Source organism: Lissotriton vulgaris, chromosome 1_1 (genome assembly GCF_964263255.1).
Source record: "Lissotriton vulgaris chromosome 1_1, aLisVul1.2, whole genome shotgun sequence".
Lineage (NCBI taxonomy): Eukaryota > Metazoa > Chordata > Amphibia > Caudata > Salamandridae > Lissotriton > Lissotriton vulgaris.
The window spans coordinates 784,578,770-784,604,175 of record NC_141685.1 but is presented as its reverse complement, the minus strand read 5'-3'; the positions used below and the strand labels follow the sequence as shown (position 1 = coordinate 784,604,175).

At 48.2% G+C, this 25,406-nt stretch overlaps 1 protein-coding gene across 2 annotated transcripts in view; it reads right to left on the bottom strand.

Moving 5' to 3' along the window:
- LOC147747824 (uncharacterized) overlaps positions 1–25,406 on the bottom strand; it is a 325,452-nt gene that overhangs the window by 240,880 nt on the left and 59,166 nt on the right. The window lies entirely within an intron of this gene.

Below are 25,406 nucleotides of genomic sequence, written 5' to 3'. Positions count from 1 at the left end.
AGATATTCTTTTATTATTTTTGTGAAATGAGTTTATTGGATTTGGAGTTTAGTTACATAAGTATGAAAACTGGCTGTATATCCGCCTTCAATCGACTTGTCCAATATTGGCTTCCTGTGTTTAGCACACTTTATGTTCGGGTAAATCTACCAGAATATAACACTCTACCAGTAGATAACACCACCCAGTGGTGCTAGGCACTCGCCCATAGTTCACATCAGCAGCCAGTCTACACTTCTCCTGGCCTCCTGTTCCTTGGTGACCAGGTCCCTCAGACCTCAGCTGCCAGGCTTGGGAGTCTACCTTTCTGTCCTCTCTTTCTGGAATCCACCACTTATCCCCACATTACACTATCCCTGGAATTAAGGGGTGAAGATATCCTGGTGATCAATGCTAAATCGGGCTGGCATCACCACCCCTAAATCTGGGCATTGTGAGTTAAAGTTTCTCAATTGGGAAAATTGGATTCTGAAAACTTTAAAGCTGTCATTTGCTCTGAGCAGAATGTAATCCAAGGTTTGTTTCACAGACTATGGATAGTGACCCTCCATTTCTAGTTACAATACTACTGGATCTCTAGAATATTCTTGCCCTTCCTGTCCTTTTAGTGAGATGTATTACTTCCATTTAACCAAGAGGCCAAGGATTGTTGTTTCAAATCTGAGACCATTTCTCAAATTCAACTATTGTGGTGATTCCACAACTAGCAGAGTTATCAACTTGTAATGTGAAAACATGAAATAACCCCAAAAAATATTTGAGTTCGGTATTAAGGACCACCATGTTTCCGAATATCAATTCAGGGAAGTGGATCAGAATTATCCTTATGTTCACTATTTTAAAGGGCTAGGTATCAATGACTAGAAGCATTGTCTTACATGTAAAAAAAAACCAGTTCACAGAAAGCGATGTACTTGAACGGTATTTTTCCACCTTTGGCAGAATCATCCTCGGATAAATGTGAAGATGTGTGTCTGTTCCTGGAGAAACTTAAACAGTATATCCACATTTCACTAGGGGTGGAACTCGCTGAGTTACCTAAAAACTCTGTGAGATTCAGCGAGCTGTGGAATTTTGGTATGTCGCTGATTTTTAGTGCTGGGAGCTTGTCCTGCACTGTAAAATCAGTGCGAACGGCACAACGTGGCTCACTAGAGGGCTCTGCTTCTTCCTGTTGCTCGGGTAGGTTTTTTACTTGAGTGACCGCTTTCTCAACATGAGTGGTTGGAACCTGCTGCTACCGTCTTGTGTTGAGACATCGAGCTGGGACTTGTCCTAGCGCACAAATTTTCTCGCTCGCCAACTTAACATTGGAGATTCACGCATGAGAAAAACACTTGGCGGCTGGTGGTGATTTTCTTGAACTCCGCCCTCTAGGTGGGGTGCAAAGAGGGCAAAACTCTGCCAGCGGGGGTGAGTTTATGGTGCACCCCTACATTTCACCTGACAGTAGGCTTGGCTGAATAAAAATACATTGTGGTATAAATTCTGTGATACCCAAAGACTGTCATATTGCTCTAACAATAATGTACATTAATGCCTGAGTTACTGAGGACAAATATTTCTTTGTACTCCGAGGCATGGTAATAGTCTATAAGGACCCTCATATCTTTAACTTCAGATAAGGTGTCTATGAAGAAAGGTTTGAAAGAAGGATGTGTCTCAGCTCCCTTGCTTTTTAACTTGTATATAGCTCACCTTAGTACATACAGCTCTTCAAGAGACACATACAATTCCCTCAAAATTTGGTAGCCTATCATTCCCCATGCTCCAAAGGCCAACAGTCCTGTTATTCTTGATCAGACAGCACTTGGCATGCAAAAACGTCCCCCAAATTTGGAAATTTACTGTGAAGCAAACAAGTTCAACAATAATAAATAAAAATACCAAGATAATGGTGTCTGGCAGGAAAATATATCTAGAACTGTCGATTAGAAACCTGCGGCTTTCAGATCTCTTGGATGTAGCACTTCCACATTTGCAGTCGAAATCATTAATTATGAAACAAGTGAAATTAATATCCTGTTAGAAAGATTACACAATAGAAGGGAAAAAACAACTTTCATGACTCACAATTTAGTCATATGTTTTCAATCAAGGCCAGGAATGCATACATTTCTATAGATATCAGAAGCGCAAATTTGCCAGACTGTGCTTCTGTCTTTTCCCACTTCTCAACTGTAGGTCTGGTTGGAAACAAAAGCAAGGGAATACGCTGTGCCATATCTGTTCTGCCAGTTCTGAATCATTGGTACACATTTTATGTGTTATGTCAAGGACGAGTGACATTCAACAGAGGGTTCAGAAACCAACATTCAATTGTTTGAAGATCAAAAGGTGGATTAAAGAAGTTCTAGCATGTCTGAACAGAGCAGACCCTGAGCTGTTGGGCTTTTCATAAAATATATGTATTATAGAAATTACACTGTAAATGCATGTTATCCATTTTGTGGTCATTGAATAATTTTATGGAATACTGTGATTTTCCAATTTGTACATATTATTTTCACCTTCCTCATCATGTGACTGACAATACCTCAGCCTTTGTAATTACGGCTACAGATGGAGGTATTGCTGGATTTTGAATAATTTAATTTGCAAAGGTTTGCATTAATCTGAAAACAAACATAAACACAAAATACACCTTAATGCCTGCATAACTCATTAAAAATCAAAGAGCATAAAGTCGTGGACAGGACACATGGTGGAATTATCAGCTGAAGCATTTCTTTCAGCGTTACGATCTAAAGGAATCGTTTTTGAGCCCTTCTAGAATATCAATATTTAATGATGATGCCTTTCTTTGAGGGCTTGTGCTTCGGTGTACCTGCTTTCAAATTCAGAAATGTAAACCAGGGCGGAGGCTCTTTCTCAGACACAGGTCCTTGAGGTCAGGGTCCTTGTACCTTGCCAATGTTCCTCGTGTCAAAAGGGCACGTATTGGAGGCCATTCCTTCAGATTGCTAGCCCCCCAGCTTTGGAACATGCTGCCAGTGGTGCTACGCAGCACGTCTAACCTACTGGCTTTTAGGAAAGGGCTTAAAACTTGGCTTTTCACCTCTTAGCTGCGCCCTGGGTTCTGTTTTTTTCTCTCCTCTGTATCTTCTGTTTTTTTATTTTCTTTTCCCTCTTGTTGTGTTATGAAATAGGTGTGCAACCAAAGCGCCGGGACACTCTCTGAGTAGCCGTGCGCTATAAAAAAAAACCAGCATAACAAAAACTAGCATAACATAACATAACACAGAACAACTTAGGATCACATTGAGATGGGGAGAAGGAAAAACAAATGCGCAGTACATAGATTTAGTCCGCGCGCGTTCATCGCTACATAAATAAGTCTGTAGAGTCATTGTGGCATTTAGTTTAGGAAAGGCCTGAAAAGATGAGCCTTGAGCTCCGTACAGAAGATTGAGGGGGTCAGTGTTCTGAGCTTGGGAGAAAACGAGTTGCTCGCTACTGTGGCTTCTCCAGAGAATGGCTGTTCTGAGCTGTGGCTGTTTTGATGTTCGGAGGTTCTAGGAGAAGGGATTGCTGACTTCAAAGACCACCCGTGCCCCCAGAGATGATGCAAAGATTGCTTTGTTTGGAAGGGTTTTATCACGAATGACTTTATACATGAGATAGCAAATTCCGAACATCATTCTAGCTGTGATGATTAGCCAGTAGAGGTTTTCGAAGCATGGGTGTGATATGGTTGTACCTACCTGCAGAATGAACCAGACCAGCAGCCAAGTTTAGAACGGCTCTGAATTTGATGATTCATTTTGGAGCAGCTCCTGCTAAGATGCTGTTTCCAAAGTCAATTTTTGAAACAACTGCCAACGTAACTTCAGTTTTTAGATGTTCACTGGGGATTTCTTTTCTTCAGAGCATGCAGTTTCTGATGTGGGGGTTTAATGTTCGCTTCTAGTCCAGGATGAAACCTAGGAATTTGGCCATTAGTGTTAGTTTAGGTGAAAAACTATTCAATTTCAAATATTCTAAGGGGCATATTAACGAGATAATGATGCAGCGCTGCAAGCAACCTTGTTGCGCCGAGCTGCATCATTAGGAAAGTGTCAGAATTTGTCATATTTACAATAATACGACGCATCCCTGTGCTTTCTTATGCACTGGCGCACAATAGGCTGCCTAGCGCCAATGCGGCACCCTTGCACCATGGTGCATGGTTGTCTGCGTTGCAGGGATGATTGTTTTTGTGCAGGAAAATGATACACAGGGAATAACTGCACAAAAATAATAATTGATGGCATTTTCCTCCTATGTTTGCTGCAAAATGCAGCACAGATAGAAAGAAGGAAAAAAACAAAAAGAAATGAAGGTATTTCTCCTTGTTGCGCCAATTTTACGCCTTCCTTGCGGAGGGGTTAGAATCTGAAGCATTCCCAGGTTTACAACATATGGCCTAGCAAATTTTACGGAAATTTAGCCCATGAGTAGGTTTTCAAAGAGAGTTGACTAAACACAGGGACACGTTTTCGTTTGCACCAGTGAAGGATTGCCTAGTAGCTCACTGAATTAACACAGTTGACTCTGAGTGTAAAAGTTTGGTTTAATTCCCCCTTGGTGCCTCATTTTTGTATGTATTCTCTGTTGCCGAGTGTTGTCAATTAAGACACTGTGCCCTGCAGTTGCTGCAAAATTGTAGTCCTACTTCTATTTCGTAGCATATCTCGGTTATCGGTTTTGCTTTTAAAATCTAGTTGCCTAATAGAAACGAAGTAGCCAATACTACCCTAGCAGCAAAGATTTCAGATTGCTCATTTGTGACATTTCAGTGAATTCTGAGTAAGTATAAGTGGCATTCTTCTGTCAAATATGTGACACTAGGATTGACACTTTTTTGTAAGTAAAACCGAGCATTGAAGTCCATGTAAAGAGATATATATAAGAAATGACCCCCTTTTGAGGAATAAGAAACTCAAACAAGCATTGGCATAGCCAATAGGTCTCGCCTTTGGGACCTTATAAGTGTTTTGGCAGAGCTATTGGCTTTGCCAATGTGTTTAAGCTATGTTGTAGAGCAGTGTGGCTGCTGTGCAGCATGTTGAAAAGTTATAATAAAGTGTTATAAGCATTTTTGTTACCTTATATATAACTAAGAAGACATTATGTACAAAAGAACAATCCTATTAAAAAAAGAATTAACATATATAATGTCTTCTAATTTTTCTGTCCTGGTGCTGAGGTGATGCTGTGTTGATGCTCAGATGATGCTGAGTTATACTAACTTGGTGCTGAGGTGGTGATGTGCTTATGCGGAGGTGGTGCTCAGTTGAAGTGGTGCTGCACTGATGGTGTGCTGAGGTGGTGGAGCTGGTGCTGAGTTGGTGCTTTGCAGGTGCACTGATGCGGAGGTGGTTCTGTGCTGATACGGAAGAGGTGCTGTTGTTGTGTTGAGTGATGCTGAGGAAATTCTGCGCTGGTGTTGCTTGAGGCTGTGCTGGCGCTGAGTGATGCTGTGCTGGTGCTACGCTGATGCGGAGGTGGTGGTGCTGCGCTGATGCCGTGGCAGTGCTGCACTGGTAGTGAGGTGGTGCTGCACTGGTGAAGAGGTGGGGCTGCGCTCGTCCTCAGGTCATGTTGAGTTAAACTGACGTAGTGCTAAGGCCTTGGTGTGCTTGTGTGGAGGTGTGCTGAGTGACACTGAGGTGTTGTTCGGTGATGCTGAGGTGGTGCTGAGTGATGCTTTGGTGGTGCTTCAGTAATGCTGTAATGGTGCTCAGGTGGTGCCAAGTGATAATGAGGTACTGTTCGGCTGTTGCTGAGGAGATGCTGGTGCTGAGTAATGCTGTGCTGGTGCTGATGTGGTGGTGCTGCACTGATGCTGAGGTAGTGCTGGGCTGGTAGTTGGTGAGGTACTGGTGCTGTGCTAGTGCTGAGGTAGTGCTGTGCTGGGGATGAACAATGTTGAGGGGGTGTGGTAGTACTCAGATGCTGCTGAGTGACACTCAAGTGGGGCTGTGTTGGTGCTGTGCTGATGCTGACATGGTGCTGCACTGATGTATTGGTGCTCAGGTGGCGCTAAAGTGGTGCTGTCCTGCTGCTGAGTGATACTGAGTTGGTGCTTTGCTGGTGTGGTGCTGCGCTGGGGCTGAGTGATCCTGAGGTGGTGGTGCTGTGGTTGTGGTGGTGCTCGTGCTGCTGAGTGAAGCTCAGGTGGTGCTGCAGTAGTCCTGCTTTAGTGGTGATGAGTGACACTGACTGGTGCTGTGCTGATGCTGGGGTGGTGCTACAATAGTGTTCCACTGATGCTGAGGTATTTCTGTGGTGCTAAAGTGGTGCTGTGCTGGTGCTGAGTGATGTTGGGGTGGTGCTGAGTCAGCTGAGGTGGTGGTGCTGTGCTGTTCTATGTCATTTATTTTCTGAAATTCTGTCTGCTTACAGTATCTTAAACCCTCTGAATAGGATAAAGTGCAAAACATTGGCAACCAAAACAATTAAATAAACACACATATAAATCCGCTTAAACACAACAGCACCATGTTTAATTTATAGTAAATCCAATTTTACATCTTAAAATAACTACGGAGGAGCGGAGCGAAGACAAAGAGCTGCAACAAAAACAAGGCTTTTTTACCCTTAGACAAAAAGAGAAGTTCCTGGCTTAAAGTCAACAGCACTATAATGTCCCGTGTGGTGCAACTGTAAGAGTATTGAACAACAGCCAATGAAAACAAATACAAATTCTGACTGTTTAGATCTGGTTACATTGATATGCTCATCATGGAGTGTATGCAGAACACTGGGCTGGCTGGAAAGAATAGACTGTCTCAGCTCACACATTCTGTTTATGTACCAGAAAGCAGATTTATGAGGAAGGTAATAAACAGCAAGTAACTTAGCCCACTGGCAGGAGCTGGGCAGCAGCTGTGTGTGGCGGAGGGGACAGATATCTGGCCCAAACCTATGTCAGCTTAAGATCTCCGAGTAAATCTATTAAATTAGATCTTTCAGGTTTTGAGTATGGCTAATGAACAAAACACTTACCTTCACTGCAGTACTTCATGATATAAAATAGGATGGCCTGGTTTTTGATTATTGCCACACAAAGTGGGATTTTTCTTGATCTCATGCTGACTTAGATTAGGCTGGGGTGGCCGTGGCACTGGTTATAATATAAACGTTATCTGCGGGCATGGGGCCTCCTGAAGCCGCCATCAAATGGGAAGAGTTTGAATGTGCGCAAACAGCTGTTCAAAACAATGAATCAGTACAGAGAAATAGAGTGCAAGGAAACACAGAGAAATAAACAAACAAGCAATGATAAAAGTAACAAGGTCAGTCGCCAGCTGCAAGAACCACCCAGGGGAAGGAGAGACAAATGTAAGCAATTAGCCATAGAAAGGCAAGGAATTTGTTCCGCATTCTGTCCATCAATTGTTTTTGTATTTGTCACCCCGAGTGGGACAGGTATGCTCAGACGTGAGTCCAGTGCTCTCCATGCCACTAGAATCAAGCTATCCTGTCTGATGAGGGCTGAAAGCCCGAAACCGGCCCTAGAAGGCTTGTTTCCAGTCCAGGGAGGACCTGGCTTAGTAGTTCGGGCTGGACTGTTCCCATGGGGCACAGGGTCAAGACGGATTTGCATATGGCTGGGTTCAAACTGGAATGGCATGGTGAGCAAAAGAACAATGGAGTTAGGCCCAGATCTCTGTACTGGGGTGAATGTATGACATTGTTCTGCATTCTGTCCATCAACTGTTGTTTTTGCATTTGTCACCCACCCCGAGTGGGATGGGTATGCTCAGACGTGAGTCCCGTGCTCTCCATGCCACCGGAATCAAGCTATCCTGGCTGATGAGGGCTGAAAGCACGAAACCAGTCCTAGGATGCTTGTTTCCAGTCCAAGGAGGATCTGGCTTGGCAGTTCGGGCTGGTCTGTTCCCATGGGGCACAGGGTCAAGACTGATTTGCATATGGCTGGGTTCAAACTGGAATAGCATGGTGAGCAAAAAAACGATGGATTTAGGCCCAGATCTCTGTACTGGGCTGCATGTTTGACATTGTTCTGCATTCTGTCCATCAACTGTTGTTTTTACATTTGTCACCCCGAGTGGGACGGATATGCTCAGACGGAAGTCCCGTGCTCTCCATGCCACTGAAATCAAGCTATCTTGGCTGATGAGGGCTGAAAGCCTGAAATCAGTCCTAGGATGCTTGTTTGCAGTCCAGGGAGGACCTGGCTTGGCAGTTCGAGCTGGACTGTTCTCTGGGGCACAGGGTCAAGACTGATTTGCGTATGGCTGGGTTCAAACTGGAATGGCATGGTGAGCAAAGAAACAATGGATTTAGGCCCAGATCTCTGTACTGGGGTGAATGTATGACATTGTTCTGCATTCTGTCCATCAACTGTTGTTTTTGCATTTGTCACCCAGAGTGGGACAGGTCTGCTCAGACTTGAGTCCCGTGCTCTCCATGCCACTGGAATCAAGCTATGCTGGCTGATGAGGGCTGAAAGCCCGGAACCGGTCCTAGGATGCTTGTTTCCAGTCCAGGGAGGACCTGGCTTGGCAGTTGAGGCTGGACTGTTTCCATGGGGCACAGGGTCAAGACTGCTTTGCATGTGGCTGGGTTCAAACTGGAATGGCATGGTGAGCAAAAACACAATGGATTTAGGCCCATATCTCTGTGCTGGGGTGAATATATGACATTGTTCTGCATTCTGTCCATCAACTGTTGTTTTTACATTTGTCACTCCGAGTGGGACGGATATGCTCAGATGTGAGACCCGTGCTCTCCATGCCACTGGAATCAAGCTATGCTGGCTGATGAGGGATGAAAGCCCGGAACCGGTCTTAGGATGCTTGTTTCCAGTCCACGGAGGACCTGGCTTGGCAGTTCAGGCTGGACTGTTCTTATGGGGCACAGGGTCAAGACTGATTTGCATATGGCTGGGTTCAAACTTGAATGGCATGGTGAGCAAAAAAAACAATGTATTTAGGCTCAGATCTCTGTACTGGGGTGAATGTATGACATTGTTCTGCATTCTGTTCATCAATTGTTGTTTTTGCATTCGTCACCCCGAGTGGGGCGGGTATGCTCAGACGTGAGTCCCGTGCTCTCCATGCCACTGGAATCAAGCTATCCTAGCTGATGAGAGTTGAAAGACCAAAACCGGTCCTAGGATGCTTGTTTCCAGTCCAGGGAGGACCTGGCTTGGCAGTTCAGGCTGGACTGTTCCCATGGGGCACAGGGCCAAGACTGATTTGCATATGGCTGGGTTCAAACTTGAATGGCATAGTGAGCAAAAAAACAATGTATTTAGGCCCCGATCTCTGTACTGGGGTGAATGTATGACATTGTTCTGCATTCTGTCCATCAACTGTTGTTTTTGCATTTGTCATCCCGAGTGGGCGGGTATGCTCAGACGTGAGTCCCGTGCTCTCCATGCCACTGGAATCAAGCTATCCTGGCTGATGAGAGCTGAAAGCCCGAAACCGGTCCTAGGATGCTTGTTTCCAGTCCAGGGAGGACCTGGCTTGGCATTTCGGGCTGGACTGTTTCCATGGGGCACAGGGTCAAGACTGATTTGCATGTGGCTGGGTTCAAACTGGAATGGCATGGTGAGAAAAAACACAATGGATTTAGGCCCAGATCTCTGTGCTGGGGTGAATATATGACATTGTTCTGCATTCTGTCCATCAACTGTTGTTTTTACATTTGTCACTCCGAGTGGGACGGATATGCTCAGATGTGAGACCCGTGCTCTCCATGCCACTGGAATCAAGCTATGCTGGCTGATGAGGGATGAAAGCCCGGAACCGGTCTTAGGATGCTTGTTTCCAGTCCACGGAGGACCTGGCTTGGCAGTTGAGGCTGGACTGTTTCCATGGGGCACAGGGTCAAGACTGCTTTGCATGTGGCTGGGTTCAAACTGGAATGGCATGGTGAGCAAAAACACAATGGATTTAGGCCCATATCTCTGTGCTGGGGTGAATATATGACATTGTTCTGCATTCTGTCCATCAACTGTTGTTTTTACATTTGTCACTCCGAGTGGGACGGATATGCTCAGATGTGAGACCCGTGCTCTCCATGCCACTGGAATCAAGCTATGCTGGCTGATGAGGGATGAAAGCCCGGAACCGGTCTTAGGATGCTTGTTTCCAGTCCACGGAGGACCTGGCTTGGCAGTTCAGGCTGGACTGTTCTTATGGGGCACAGGGTCAAGACTGATTTGCATATGGCTGGGTTCAAACTTGAATGGCATGGTGAGCAAAAAAAACAATGTATTTAGGCTCAGATCTCTGTACTGGGGTGAATGTATGACATTGTTCTGCATTCTGTTCATCAATTGTTGTTTTTGCATTCGTCACCCCGAGTGGGGCGGGTATGCTCAGACGTGAGTCCCGTGCTCTCCATGCCACTGGAATCAAGCTATCCTGGCTGATGAGAGTTGAAAGACCAAAACCGGTCCTAGGATGCTTGTTTCCAGTCCAGTGAGGACCTGGCTTGGCAGTTCAGGCTGGACTGTTCCCATGGGGCACAGGGCCAAGACTGATTTGCATATGGCTGGGTTCAAACTTGAATGGCATAGTGAGCAAAAAAACAATGTATTTAGGCCCCGATCTCTGTACTGGGGTGAATGTATGACATTGTTCTGCATTCTGTCCATCAACTGTTGTTTTTGCATTTGTCATCCCGAGTGGGCGGGTATGCTCAGACGTGAGTCCCGTGCTCTCCATGCCACTGGAATCAAGCTATCCTGGCTGATGAGAGCTGAAAGCCCGAAACCGGTCCTAGGATGCTTGTTTCCAGTCCAGGGAGGACCTGGCTTGGCATTTCGGGCTGGACTGTTTCCATGGGGCACAGGGTCAAGACTGATTTGCATGTGGCTGGGTTCAAACTGGAATGGCATGGTGAGAAAAAACACAATGTATTTAGGCCCAGATCTCTGTACTGGGGTGAACGTATGACATTGTTCTGCATTCTGTCCATCTACTGTTGTTTTTGCATTAGTCACCCCGAGTGCGACGGGTATGCTCAGACGTAAGTCCCGTGCTCTCCATGCCACTGGAATCAAGCTATGCTGCCTGATGAGGGCTGAAAGCCCGAAACCGGTCCTAGGATGCTTGTTTCCAGTCCAGGGAGGACCTGGCTTGGCAGTTCCAGCTGGACTGTTCTCATGGGGCACAGGGTCAAGACTGATTTGCATATGACTGGGTTCAAACTGGAATGGCATGGTAAGCAAAAAACCAATGGATTTAGGCCCAGATCTCTGTACTGGGGTGAATGTATGACATTGTTCTGAATTCTGTCCATCAACTGATGTTTTTACATTTGTCACCCGAGTGCGACGGATATGCTCAGACGTGAGTCCCGTGCTCTCCATGCCACTGGAATCAAGCTATGCTGGCTGATGAGGGATGAAAGCCCGAAACCGGTCTTAGGATGCTTGTTTCCAGTCCAGGGAGGACCTGGCTTGGCAGTTCAGGCTGGACTGTTCTTATGGGGCACAGGGTCAAGACTGATTTGCATATGGCTGGGTTCAAACTGGAATGGCATGGTGAGCAAAAGAACAATGGATTTAGGCCCAGATCACTGTACTGGGGTGAATGTATGACATTGTTCTGCATTCTGTCCATCAACTGTTGTTTTTGCATTTGTCACCCCGAGTGGGACGGGTATGCTCAGACGTGAGTCCCAGGCTCTCCATGCCACTGGAATCAAGCTATCCTGGCTGATGAGGGCTGAAAGCCTGTAACCAGCCCTAGGATGCTTGTTTCCAGTCCAGGGAGGACCTGCCTTGGCAGTTTGGGCTTGACTGTTCCCATGGGGCACAGGGTCAAGACTGATTTGCATATGGCTGGGTTCAAACTGGAATTGCATAGTGAGCAAAAGAACAATGGATTTAGGCCCAGATCTCTGTACTGGGGTGAATGTATGACATTGTTCTGCATTCTGTCCATCAACTGTTGTTTTTACATTTGTCACCCCGAGTGGGACGGATATGCTCAGACGTGAGTCCCGTGCTCTCCATGCCACTGGAATCAAGCTATCCTGGCTGATGAGAGCTGAAAGACCAAAACCGGTCCTAGGATGCTTGTTTCCAGTCCAGGGAGGACCTGGCTTGGCAGTTCAGGCTGGACTGTTCCCATGGGGCACAGGGTCAAGACTGATTTCCATATGGCTGGGTTCAAACTTGAATGGCATGGTGAGCAAAAAAACAATGTTTTAGGCCCAGATCTCTGTACTGGGGTGAATGTATGACATTGTTCTGCATTCTGTCCATCAACTGTTGTTTTTGCATTTGTCACCCCGAGTGGGCGGGTATGCTCAGACGTGAGTCCCGTGCTCTCAATGCCACTGAAATCAAGCTATCCTGGCTGATGAGGGCTTAAAGCCAGTAACCGGTCCTATGGTGCTTGTTTCCAGTCCAGGGAGGACCTGCCTTGGCAATTTGGGCTTGACTGTTCCCATGGGGCACAGGGTCAAGACTGATTTGCATATGGCTGGGTTCAAACTGGAATGGCATGGTGAGCAAAAGAACAATGTATTTAGGGCCCGATCTCTGTACTGGGGTGAATGTATGACATTGTTCTGCATTCTGTCCATCTACTGTTGTTTTTGCATTTGTCACCCCGAGTGGGACGGGTATGCTCAGACGTGAGTCCCTCGATCTCCATGCCACTGGAATCAAGCTATGCTGGCTGATGAGGGCTGAAAGACCAAAACCAGGGCGGAGGCTCTTTCTCAGACACAGAACAACTTGGGATCACATTGAGATGGGGAGAAGGAAAAACAAATGCACAGTACATAGATTTAGTCCGCGTTCATCGCTACATAAATAAGTCTGTAGAGTCATTGTGGGATTTAGTTTAGGAAAGGCCTGAAAAGATGAGCCTTGAGCTCCGTACAGAAGATTGAGGGGGCCAGTGTTCTGAGCTTGGGAGAAAACGAGTTGCTCGCTACTGTGGCTTCTCCAGAGAATGGCTGTTCTGAGCTGTGGCTGTTTTGATGTTCGGAGGTTCTAGGAGAAGGGATTGCTGACTTCAAAGACCACCCGTGCCCCCAGAGATGATGCAAAGATTGCTTTGTTTGGAAGGGTTTTATCACGAATGACTTTATACATGAGATAACATCATTCTAGCTGTGATGATTAGCCAGTAGAGGTTTTCGAAGCATGGGTGTGATATGGATGTACCTACCTGCAGAATGAACCAGACCAGCAGCCAAGTTTAGAACGGCTCTGAATTTGATGATTCATTTTGGAGCAGCTTCTGCTAAGATGCTGTTTCCAAAGTCAATTTTTGAAACAACTGCCAACGTAACTTCAGTTTTTAGATGTTCACTGGGGATTTTTTTTCTTCAGAGCATGCAGTTTCTGATGTGGGGGTTTAATGTTCGCTTCGAGTCCAGGATGAAACCTAGGAATTTGGCCATTAGTGTTAGTTTAGGTGAAAAACTATTCAATTTCAAATATTCTAAGGGGCATATTAACGAGATAATGATGTAGCGCTGAAAGCAACCTTGCTGCGCCGAGCTGCATCATTAGGAAAGTGTCAGAATTTGTCATATTTACAATAATACGACGCATCCCTGTGCTTTCTTATGCACTGGCGCACAATAGGCTGCCTAGCGCCAATGCGGCACCCTTGCACCATGGTGCATGGGTGCCTGCGTTGCAGGGATGATTGTTTTTGTGCAGGAAGGGCCACCTTCCTGCACAAAAATAATAATTGATGGCATTTTCCTCCTATGTTTGCTGCAAAATGCAGCACAGATAGAAAGAAGGAAAAAAACAAAAAGAAATGAAGGTATTTCTCTTTGTTGTGCCAATTTTACGCCTTCCTTGCGGAGGGGTTAGAATCTGAAGCATTCCCAGGTTTACAACATATGGCCTAGCAAATTTTACGGAAATTTAGCCCATGAGTAGGTTTTCAAAGAGAGTTGACTAAACACAGGGACAAGTTTTCTCTTGCACCAGTGAAGGATTGCCTAGTAGCTCACTGAATTAACACAGTTGACTCTGAGTGTAAAAGTTTGGTTTAATTCCCCCTTGGTGCCTCATTTTTGTATGTTTTCTCTGTTGCCGAGTGTTGTCAATTAAGACACTGTGCCCTGCAGTTGCTGCAAAATTGTAGTTCTACTTCTATTTCGTAGTATACCTACCTACCTACATCTCGGTTATCGGTTTTGCTTTTAAAATCTAGTTGCCTAATAAAAACGAAGTAGCCAATACTACCCTAGCAGCAAAGATTTCAGATTGCTCATTTGTGACATTTCAGTGAATTCTGAGTAAGTATAAGTGGCATTCTTCTGTCAAATATGTGACACTAGGATTGACACTTTTTTGTAAGTAAAACCGAGCATTGAAGTCCATGTAAAGAGATATATATAAGAAATGACCCCCTTTTGAGGAATAAGAAACTCAAACAAGCATTGGCATAGCCAATAGGTCTCGCCTTTGGGACCTTATAAGTGTTTTGGCAGAGCTATTGGCTTTGCCAATGTGTTTAAGCTATGTTGTAGAGCAGTGTGGCTGCTGTGCAGCATGTTGAAAAGTTACAATACAGTGTTATAAGCATTTTTGTTTCCTTATATATAACTAAGAAGACATTATGTACAAAAGAACAATCCTATTAAAAAAAGAATTAACATATATAATGTCTTCTAATTTTTCTGTCCTGGTGCTGAGGTGATGCTGTGTTGATGCTCAGTTGATGCTGAGTTATACTAACTTGGTGCTGAGGTGGTGATGTGCTTATGCGGAGGTGGTGCTCAGTTGAAGTGGTGCTGCACTGATGGTGTGCTGAGTTGGTGGAGCTGGTGCTGTGTTGGTGCTTTGCAGGTGCACTGATGCGGAGGTGGTTCTGTGCTGATACGGAAGTGGTGCTGTGGTTGGGTTGAGTGATCCTGAGGAAATTCTGCGCTGGTGTTGCGTGAGGCTGTGGTGGCGCTGAGTGATGCTGTGCTGGTGCTACGCTGATGCGGAGGTGGTGGTGCTGCGCTGATGCCGTGGTAGTGCTGCACTGGTAGTGAGGTGGTGCCACACTGGTGGTGAGGTGGGGCTGCGCTCGTCCTCAGGTCATGTTGATTTAAACTGACATAGTGCTAAGGCCTTAGTGTGCTTGTGTGGAGGTGTGCTGAGTGACACTGAGGTGTTGTTCAGTGATGCTGAGGTGGTGCTGAGTGATGCTTTGGTGGTGCTTCAGTAATGCTGTAATGGTGCTCAGGTGGTGCCAAGTGATAATGAGGTACTGTTCGGCTGTTGCTGAGGAGATTCTGGTGTGAGTAATGCTGTGCTGGTGCTGGTGTGGTGGTGCTGCACTGATGCTGAGGTAGTGCTGGGCTGGTAGTCAGTTGGTGAGGTACTGGTGCTGTGCTAGTGCTGAGGTAGTGCTGTGCTGGGGATGAACAATGTTGAGGGGGTGTGGTAGTACTCAAATGCTGCTGAGTGACACTCAAGTGGGGTTGTGTTGGTGCTGTGCTGATGCTGACATGGTGCTGCACTGATGTATTGGTGCTCAGGTGGCGCTAAAGCGGTGCTGTCCTGCTGCTGAGTGATACTGAGTTGGTGCTTTGCTGGTGTGGTGCTGCGCTGGGGCTGAGTGATCCTGAGGTGGTGGTGCTGTGGTTGTGGTGGTGCTCGTGCTGCTGAGTGAAGCTCAGGTGGTGCTGCAGTAGTCCTGCTTTAGTGGTGATGAGTGACACTGACTGGTGCTGTGCTGATGCTGGGGTGGTGCTACAATAGTGTTCCACTGATGCTGAGGTATTGTTGTGGTGCTAAAGTGGTGCTGTGCTGGTGCTGAGTGATGTTGGGGTGGTGCTGAGTCAGCTGAGGTGGTGGTGCTGTGCTGTTCTATGTCATTTCTTTTCTGAAATTCTGTCTGCTTACAGTATCTTAAACCCTCTGAATAGGATAAAGTGCAAAACATTGGCAACCAAAATAATTAAATAAACACACATATAAATCCGCTTAAACACAACAGCACCATGTTTAATCGATAGTAAATCCAATTTTACAGCTTAAAATAACCACGGAGGAGCGGAGCGAAGACAAAGAGCTGCAACAAAAACAAGGCTTTTTTACCCTTAGACAAAAAGAGAAGTCCCTGGTTTAAAGTCAACAGCACTATAATGTCCCGTGTGGTGCAACTGTAAGAGTATTGAACAACAGCCAATGAAAACAAATACAAATTCGGACTGTTTAGATCTGGTTACATTGATATGCTCATCATGGAGTGTATGCAGAACACTGGGCTGGCTGGAAAGGAGATTAGTCTGTCTCAGCTCACACATTCTGTTTATGTACCAGAAAGCAGATTTATGAGGAAGGTAATAAACAGCAAGTAACTTAGCCCACTGGCAGGAGCTGGGCAGCAGCTGTGTGTGGAGGAGGGGACAGATATCTGGCACAAACCTATGTCAGCTTAAGATCTCAGAGTAAATCTATTAAATTAAATCTTTCAGGTTTTGAGTATGGCTAATGAACAAAACACTTACCTTCACTGCAGTACTTCATGATATAAAATAGGATGGCCTGGTTTTTGATTATTGACACACAAAGTGGGATTTTTCTTGATCTCATGCTGACTTAGATTAGGCTGGGGTGGCCGTGGCACTGATTATAATATAAACGTTACCTGCGGGCATGGGGCCTCCTGAAGCCGCCATCATATGGGAAGAGTTTGAATGTGCGCAAACAGCTGTTCAAAAAAATGAATCAGTACAGAGAAAAGGAGTACAAGGAAACACAGAGAAATAAACAAACAAGCAATGATAAAAGTAACATAGTCAGTCGCCAGCTGCAAGAACCACCCAGGGGAAGGAGGGACAAATGTGAGCAATTAGCCACAGAAAGGCAAGGAATTTGTTCTGCATTCTGTCCATCAACTGTTGTTTTTGCATTTGTCACCCCGAGTGGGATGGGTTTGCTCAGACGTGAGTCCAGTGCTCTCCATGCCACTGAAATCAAGCTATCCTGTCTGATGAGGGCTGAAAGCCCGAAACCGGTCCTAGAATGCTTGTTTCCAGTCCAGGGAGGACCTGGCTTAGTAGTTCGGGCTGGACTGTTCCCATGGGGCACAGGGTCAAGACGGATTTGCATATGGCTGGGTTTAAACTGGAATGGCATGATGAGCAAAAGAACAATGGAGTTAGGCCCAGATCTCTGTACTGGGGTGAATGTATGACATTGTTCTGCATTCTGTCCATCAACTGTTGTTTTTGCATTTGTCACCCCGAGTGGGCGGGTATGCTCAGACGTGAGTCCCGTGCTCTCCATGCCACTGAAATCAAGCTATCCTGGCTGATGAGGGCTGAAAGCCAGTAACCGGTCCTATGGTGCTTGTTTCCAGTCCAGGGAGGACCTGCCTTGGCAGTTTGGGCTTGACTGTTCCCATGGGGCACAGGGTCAAGACTGATTTGCATATGGCTGGGTTCAAACTGGAATGGCATGGTGAGCAAAGGAACAATGTATTTAGGCCCCGATCTCTGTACTGGCGTGAATGTATGACATTGTTCTGCATTCTGTCCATCAACTGTTGTTTTTGCATTTGTCACCCCGAGTGGGACGGGTATGCTCAGACGTGAGTCCCGCGATCTCCATGCCACTGGAATCAAGCTATCCTGGCTGATGAGAGCTGAAAGACCAAAACCGGTCCTAGGATGCTTGTTTCCAGTCCAGGGAGGACCTGGCTTGGCAGTTCAGGCTTGACTGTTCCCATGGGGCACAGGGTCAAGACTGATTTCCATATGGCTGGGTTCAAACTTGAATGGCATGGTGAGCAAAAGAACAATGGAGTTAGGCCCAGATCTCTGTACTGGGGTGAATGTATGACATTGTTCTGCATTCTGTCCATCAACTGTTGTTTTTGCATTTGTCACCCACCCCGAGTGGGATGGGTATGCTCAGACGTGAGTCCCGTGCTCTCCATGCCACCGGAATCAAGCTATCCTGGCTGATGAGGGCTGAAAGCACGAAACCGGTCCTAGGATGCTTGTTTCCAGTCCAAGGAGGATCTGGCTTGGCAGTTCGGGCTGGTCTGTTCCCATGGGACACAGGGTCAAGACTGATTTGCATATGGCTGGTGTTAGACCCGTCTGCTTCTGAGAGTCCCCTCACCACTATGATTTCTTTTGTTCCCCCGTACCTCCCAAAATTTGTCGTTTTTCTTTGTCTGACAGGACTTTTTATGTGCTGTTTCATGGGGTTAGATGTTCCTTGACGCCCAGTTGCTCACAAGGTTTTTGGCACCTATTTACAAGGTGCCTGGCGGAACCTGTGGCATTACAAACTGGGGTTGTCAACCTGTATGAGTAGCCCTAAAATGGTGGACACCCTTTTCCCTCATGTAAGTGACTCCCCTTGGAGCCTCCCTGAACTCTGGCCTTTTGAGGTTTTGGCGCCCTTTGTTTGACGCATATTCCTGATAGGAATCCCTTTGTTTTCCTCAGATACACAAAATGGCTGCTCTAGAGCCACAGTACGGTGGCTGCTAGTGACCAAGATATACCTCAAAAGTGCCAAGGCATTGTCACAGCCAGAGAAGGTTATAGAACCTTCTGGCTCGTGCCAGCACACCAGGGCACTGGCTATAAAAGGCCCAGTCCCTGGCGGCCATTTTAGAAAGAAGAAAAGAAGAAGGAGATTCCAGACTTGACACCAGATTGACACCTGCCCTGTTGACCCCCTGAGGTGGCTGGTAGCATAGGCAGTAGAGTAGCAAAGGTTGCTGGGGTCGTTTCTGACTGGCGTTCCAGTCAGCTGCGTGAGTGATGACCTTGCGCCTACAGCGCCTGCCCAGCAAGTGCCTCATTGCCCCAAAGACTGTGGCCATACTTGTAGTGCCTCCCCGCCCCCCCGGTGGTGATATTGTGACTGATACTGCGTGTCGCGAGGCGAGAGCAAGTTCGCCGCGGCCGCGATCTTCAGAAGTGCCCCCTTCACGACAGGCGCCTCCAGAGGGGAGCTCGGACGTATCCGAGCCCCACTGCCGTAGAGCGCTTCCTGTGCGGACTGAAGGTGAGGTGGTGCGCCGGGGCGGGGAAAGGCCGGCCTTCATTGGTCGAGACTAGCGTCTCTGCCCCTTCCCCAGTGAGCCGGAAGCTGTAGCTGTGGGTGGGATCCACCCTGTATGAGGAAGTCGGAGGGAGGACCGTGGAGCCCCTGAAAACCCTGTCGCTGGCGTGAGAAGTGCTGTGCCCTGACTGAATCGCTTACCGATTGCAGCCGATGCAAGGTGGGCCCGTTTCTTCAGGTGGGGGTGCAGCGTTGTGAAGGAACTGTGAACCGGCATTCATTTGACTGAGCACGAATGTTGTGTGACCCCTCCGGCAGCCCGTTCGTCAGTCTAAAGACTTTGAACTGGTGCCGTCTGTGTGCTAGCGGTGTCGAAGCCTGTAGGCGCGCATAGATTCCACCGGCAAGCAGAGATCTCATCCCGGTGGCAGCGGAGTGCAAATGCTGTATTCACTGTGTTTCCTTGCCTTTTAGATACACGCGCATTACTCCCTGAGTGAACCCTGAAGAGTCTAAAGCTTATTTTGTGCCTAGGGAAGCCCGTGCTCGTTATCCTTGAAACCAACGTGAACTGTAAGAGTTATCTTTCCAAGCTGAAACTTATTGCAAGTGTAATCTTCCTAAAGCATTTAATTGGTGGCAGCGATACCAGAATGAACATGTGGTTATTTATTTAAATGAACCAATATTTATTCTGCTATATAAAAGTGATATTTATTTGTGATATTTATTCCTGATATTTATTCTATTTATCTTGCTATTTATTCCTGAAGATCTATTTACAGTATTTATTTCAGTAACTGAATCCCAGAGATTTGTGACTAAAGAAATGTGAATGTGCTTTCCCAATTGAACCCTATTCACAACAGAGAACTTTTACATAAAGGAATCGTATTTTTCTACAGCAGTGGTGTGGTGTCCTTCTTTTTGGTGTGACTGCGCAGGGAGTTATTATTGGGTCAGAGCCGGCTTAACACTAAAGCCTTCACTTGCCTTGTCACTTGAGCCAAGCTACCCCCCTTTGTGCTGGGCTTGCCCATCGCAGGTCCAACATAAAATTGGTGCTCAGCGGGTGGGATTACGAGCCGTGCTTGTTTTGTACCCCATAATAATTCAGTGTGCACCACAGGTACACGCCCGGAGTTTTCTCCCAGCTGCCCTCTAATCCAACATTTTGCTTTTCCTAAATTCTTTTCTGGAGGTGGGTGGAGGTGACCCTCAGAGTTTCCTATCCTTGTAACCTACTTCAGGGTGGTTGTCCACACTTTTCACTGACAAGATGGAATTCGAAATGTCAGAGCTGGAGACCTATACTGTGGCACAGCTCAAGGATTTCTGTCAGGAAAGGGGAGTGTTCGTTAGGCGAGGGGCCAAAAGGGATGAGCTCTGTACTAGTCTGCGAGCCTGGGTGGAAGCGCACAAGGAGGGAACGGTGGAGGAGGAGGAGTCAGACAGAGGTACTGTCATTGAGGGGACTGCGGAATGTCCCCTGGTGGTGGGTGAAATGTCAATCAGCCCCAAGGTAGCCTCACGGGAGGGCAGCAGCGTGTCATCGAGAGGGTTGTCAGAGACCGAGTTAGCCGACAGGAGAGAGGAAAGACAGTTAAGGTGGGAGTTGGCCAAGCTGTAGATGGAAGGGAGGAGGATGGAACACGAGTTCAAGCTACGAGAACTCGACCTCAAGGCCCATAACATCACTCCGGAGGGTGTCGAGTCAAAGGAATTTGCCAGGGAGCCCAGTCCCCATTTACCAAAGGACGTGGTCGCCAGTTATACCGCTGGAGACGACATAGCCAAGTGGCTGGCAGCCTATGAGGTCTCCCTAAGAGCCCATGGGATCCATGAGAAGCATTGGGGTGGTGGAATGTACCGGTACATGCCTCCGACAGGTAGGGATGCCCTATTGGCCCTAGACCGGGAGGAGCAGGTAGATTACCCCGCCATGAAGGTGGCGCTCATCAGGAAGTTTGGGTTGACCCCAGAGAAATACCGGCAAAGGTTTAGGGGCAGCCACAAACTGAGCTCACAGAATTGGGTTGACTTCCTGGATTATGCCAAGAAAGCTCTGGATGAGTGGGTCCAAGGTAGTGAGGTGGAGAACTATCGAGGGTTGTACGACCTAATACTCAAGGAACATCTACTCGAGAAATTTCTTTCCGAGCTGAGGCAACACCTGGTAGACAGCAAACTTACTTGCCCCGTAAGCTTGCTGAGGAGGTGGACATTTGGGCAAGTACCCGAGTGTCCACGAAGGGGACGGGAGGAGATTCTCAGAAGTCCGGACAGGGCGCTCCCAAGAAGAAAGAGGGGGGGGGGATAACAAGAAACAGGAGTTCTCCAAAGTCCCCAAAATAACTTTAAGGGGAAAAGTTTATTTTCTAATTCTAAGGCTAACCCGCAGAAGAACCCTAATCCTGGCCAGAGTCAGCAGCCAAGGGTTGTCCATTGCTTTGAGTGCGGTGGTGTTGGACATTATAAGGGAGACGTGAAATGCCCAAAGAGACCACCCTCTCCCACTGGAGGAAAGGCCCCGGGAGTCGCTAGTGTAGCGCTCGGGGAGGAGATGCCCTTAGTTAAAGGGAGGTAGTGGGTGGGTGTCACCTTAGTGTCCCTGGGTGATCGGGAGATGGTTCCAAAGATCCAGGTGCCCTCAAATACTACCAAGTATGGACAATGGGTCACCATCAGTGGCCATAGAGGGGAAGCTCTGAGAGATACAGGAGCCAGTATGACTATGGTAAGGAGTCATCTGGTGTCCTCAGAGCAGGTGATTCCAGGCGTACTTCATCCAGCCGCAATGGCTGACGGCAGAATGGGCCACTATCCTGTGGCCGAGGTTCCCTTTGAGTGGGGAGGGGTTGTAGGTTCACTTCGAGTTGCCGTAAGCCCCGCCGTGCCAGTCAATTCTCTGCGGGGTAATGATATGGAGCACAATGCTTGGAAGGAGGTAGAATACCGGACTCATTCTGAGATGCTGGGTACACCTGATTGGGCCTGTGTGAGTAACAGGTCTGCGGCTGCTCGGGAGGAGAAGTCGCGTGGGTTGGAGCCTGGAACAATGGCCCACCCAGCTGCTGATGAGGGAGCATCTCGAGGACAGGAAGAGCCTGCCTCGATGTCCGTGCCCCGTGAGACGGATAGGCCACCTGCGGAGGTGGACCCGGAGTCCGCGGAGGAGGACATGGTTCCGTTGCAGGATTTGCCTGTCCCCGCTGAGTGGCGGGTGGAGGGAGGACCATCCAGGGAGGAACTGAGCAAGGGACAGAGGGAATGTCCCACCCTCGAGGATCTGAGGCAACATGCTGAAGCCCAGGCAGCAGGTAACGAGTCTGGGAACTATCATGTTTACTGGGAGGATGGTCTCCTCTACAGTGAGCCCAGGGCGCCAGTGCACGGGTTGTCGCGGGCCATGGTAGTCCCACAGTGTTACCGAGCCTTCCTACTAGAGTTGGCTCACGAGATTCCCTTGGCAGGACACTTGGGTCAGGACAAGACCTTTGCCCGGCTTGTCCCCCACTTTTATTGGCCTCGAATGAGGCTGGCGTCCGACACATACTGTTGGTCGTGCGTGTCATGCCAAGCCAGTGGGAAAACAGGGATGAAGCTGAAGGCTCCCCTGGAACCACTTCCCGTCGTTGGCACCCCCTTTGAAAGGGTGGGCATCGACATTGCTGGGCCCCTAGATCCACCGACATCATCCGGTCACAGGTTTATCCTGGTACTGGTGGATCACGCCACAAGGTATCCAGAGGCAGTTCCTCTGAGAACCATTACTGCACCAGTAGTGGCAAAGGCCCTGATGTGGATCTTTACCCGAGTGGGATTCCCCAAAGAAGTTGTGTCTGACAGGTGGACCAACTTCATGTCAGCATATATGCGGGCAATGTGGAAGGAGTGTGGAGTGACCTACCGGTTCACCACTCCTTATCACCCACAGACCAATGGTCTCGTGGAAAGGTTCAACCAAACCTTGAAGGGTATGATCAGAAGTCTACCCGAAAGCCTGCGGAGGAAATGGGACGTCCTCCTACCCTGTTTGCTCTTTTCCTACAGGGAAGTGCCACAGAAGGGAGTGGGCTTCAGCCCCTTCGAGCTTTTGTGCGGGCACCCTGTACGCGGACCTCTCAGCCTGGTGAGGGACTCCTGGGAAAGTCTCCCCGGAAAGTTCCCCCGGATGTGGTGAGCTACATGCTGGCCTTCCGGAGCCAAATGGCTAAGTTGTGGAAGCAAGCTTCTGACAACTTGGAAGCCAGTCAGGCAGTCATGAAAGCGTGGTATGACCACAATGCTCACCCAGTGGAGTTGGAGCCTGGCCAGAAGGTGTGGGTGATGGAGCCTGGAGAGCTGAGTGCCCTCCAGGACCGTTGGACAGGCCCCTATAAGGTGTTGGAGAAGATGCGCAAGACTACCTATCTGGTGGACGTAAAGACCCCTCGGCATCCGCATCGGGTGTTACACGCCAATCGCCTCAAGCCCCACTACGAGAGGCCCGAAGTCATGCTGGTTATGGTGACTGACGGATCGGAGGAAGAGGACACTGAGCCTCTCCCCAACCTCTTCGCGTCTCAAGAAAAGGATGGGTCAGTGGAGGGAGTGAAACTCTCGCCATCCCTGACTCCTGAGCAGCAGGAGGAATGTCGCCAGGTCTTGGGGTCATTCGCTCCTCTGTTCTCCCTTGTCCCGGATAAGACCCACCTGTGTACCCATGACGTGGACACAGGGGACAGCCCACCTGTGAAGTCAAAGTCTTACCGGCTGTCTGACAAGGTGAAGGCCAGCATCCGAAGCGAAGTAGCTAAGATGCTGGAGCTAGGAGTCATCGAACCTTCAAGTAGCCCTTGGTCTAGCCCGGTGGTTTTGGTTCCCAAAGCTGCCCCACCTGGCGCCACACCAGAATTGCGATTCTGTGTGGACTACCGAGGACTAAATTCGGTAACCAAGACGGATGCTCATCCGATCCCTCGGGCGGATGAACTGATTGACTGGTTGGGAGCTGCCCAATATCTCAGTACCATTGGCCTCACTGCAGGGTACTGGCAGATTCCCATGACTGATGGAGCCAAGGAAAGGTCACCCTTCTCCACGCCTGATGGACACTACCAGTTCTGCGTCATGCCCTTCGGGCTCAAGAACGCTCCTGACACTTTTCAGCGGCTGGTGAACATGATACTCACCGGGATGGAGTCATTCTCTGCTGCTTACTTGGATGACATAGCTGTCTTCAGTAGCAGTTGGGAGGGTCACTTGCAGCACTTGCAAGCCGTTCTCCAGGCCCTGGAACGGGCTGGCTTGACGATCAAGTCCAGCAAATGTCAGATTGGACAGGGGTCGGTAGTGTACTTAGGCCACTTGGTGGGCAGGGGAACGGTGCAGCCCCTTCAGGCGAAGATTGAGGCAATCATGGCCTGGAACACCCCCCCCCCCCCCCCCCCCCCCCCCAAGACCCAGACTGAGGTCCGAGCCTTCCTGGGCCTCAAAGGTTACTACAGACGGTTCGTGAAGGGGTATGGCACTATCGTGGCACCCCTTACAGAACTCACGGCCAAGAAGCAACCCAGGAGAGTCATCTGGACAGAGGCTTGTCAGCGAGCCTTCGACACTCTGAAACAAGCATTGTGTAAAGCTCCAGTCCTGAAGACTCCAGATTTCACGAAGGAATTCATTGTCCAGACAGATGCATCCGACATTGGCATTGGGGCGGTGCTATCGCAACTCAATGAAGAGGGTCTGGATCAACCCGTGGTCTTTCTGTCACGGAGACTGCTTCCCCGGGAACAGAGGTGGAGTACCATCGAGCGGGAAGCCTTTACGGTGGTCTGGGCACTGAAGAAGCTGCAACCATACTTGTTTGGTTCACACTTCCTTGTTCAGACAGACCACCGACCCCTTCGTTGGCTCATGCAAATGAAGGGGGAAACCCCAAACTGTTGAGGTGGTCTATCTCCCTACAGGGAATGGACTTTCGGGTGGAACACCGGCCCGGAGTTGACCACGCCAATGCAGACGGTCTCTCCAGGTATTTCCGCCTTAGTGTTGAGAACTCCCAAGGGGTTGGGTAGCTCTCCCCACTTTCAGCTGGGGGGGACGCGTGTTAGACCCGTCTGCTTCTGAGAGTCCCCTCACCACTATGATTTCTTTTGTTCCCTCGTACCTCCCAAAATTTGTCGTTTTTCTTTGTCTGCCAGGACTTTGGACTTTTTATGTGCTGTTTCATGGGGCTAGATGTTCCTTGACGCCCAGTTGCTCACAAGGTTTTTGGCACCTATTTACAAGGTGCCTGGCGGAACCTGTGGCATTACAAACTGGGGTTGTCAACCTTTATGAGTGGCCCTAAAATGGTGGACACCCTTTTCCCTCATGTGAGTGACTCCCATTGGAGCCTCCCTGAACTCTGGCCTTTTGAGGTTTTGGCGCCCTTTGTTTGATGCACATTCCTGAT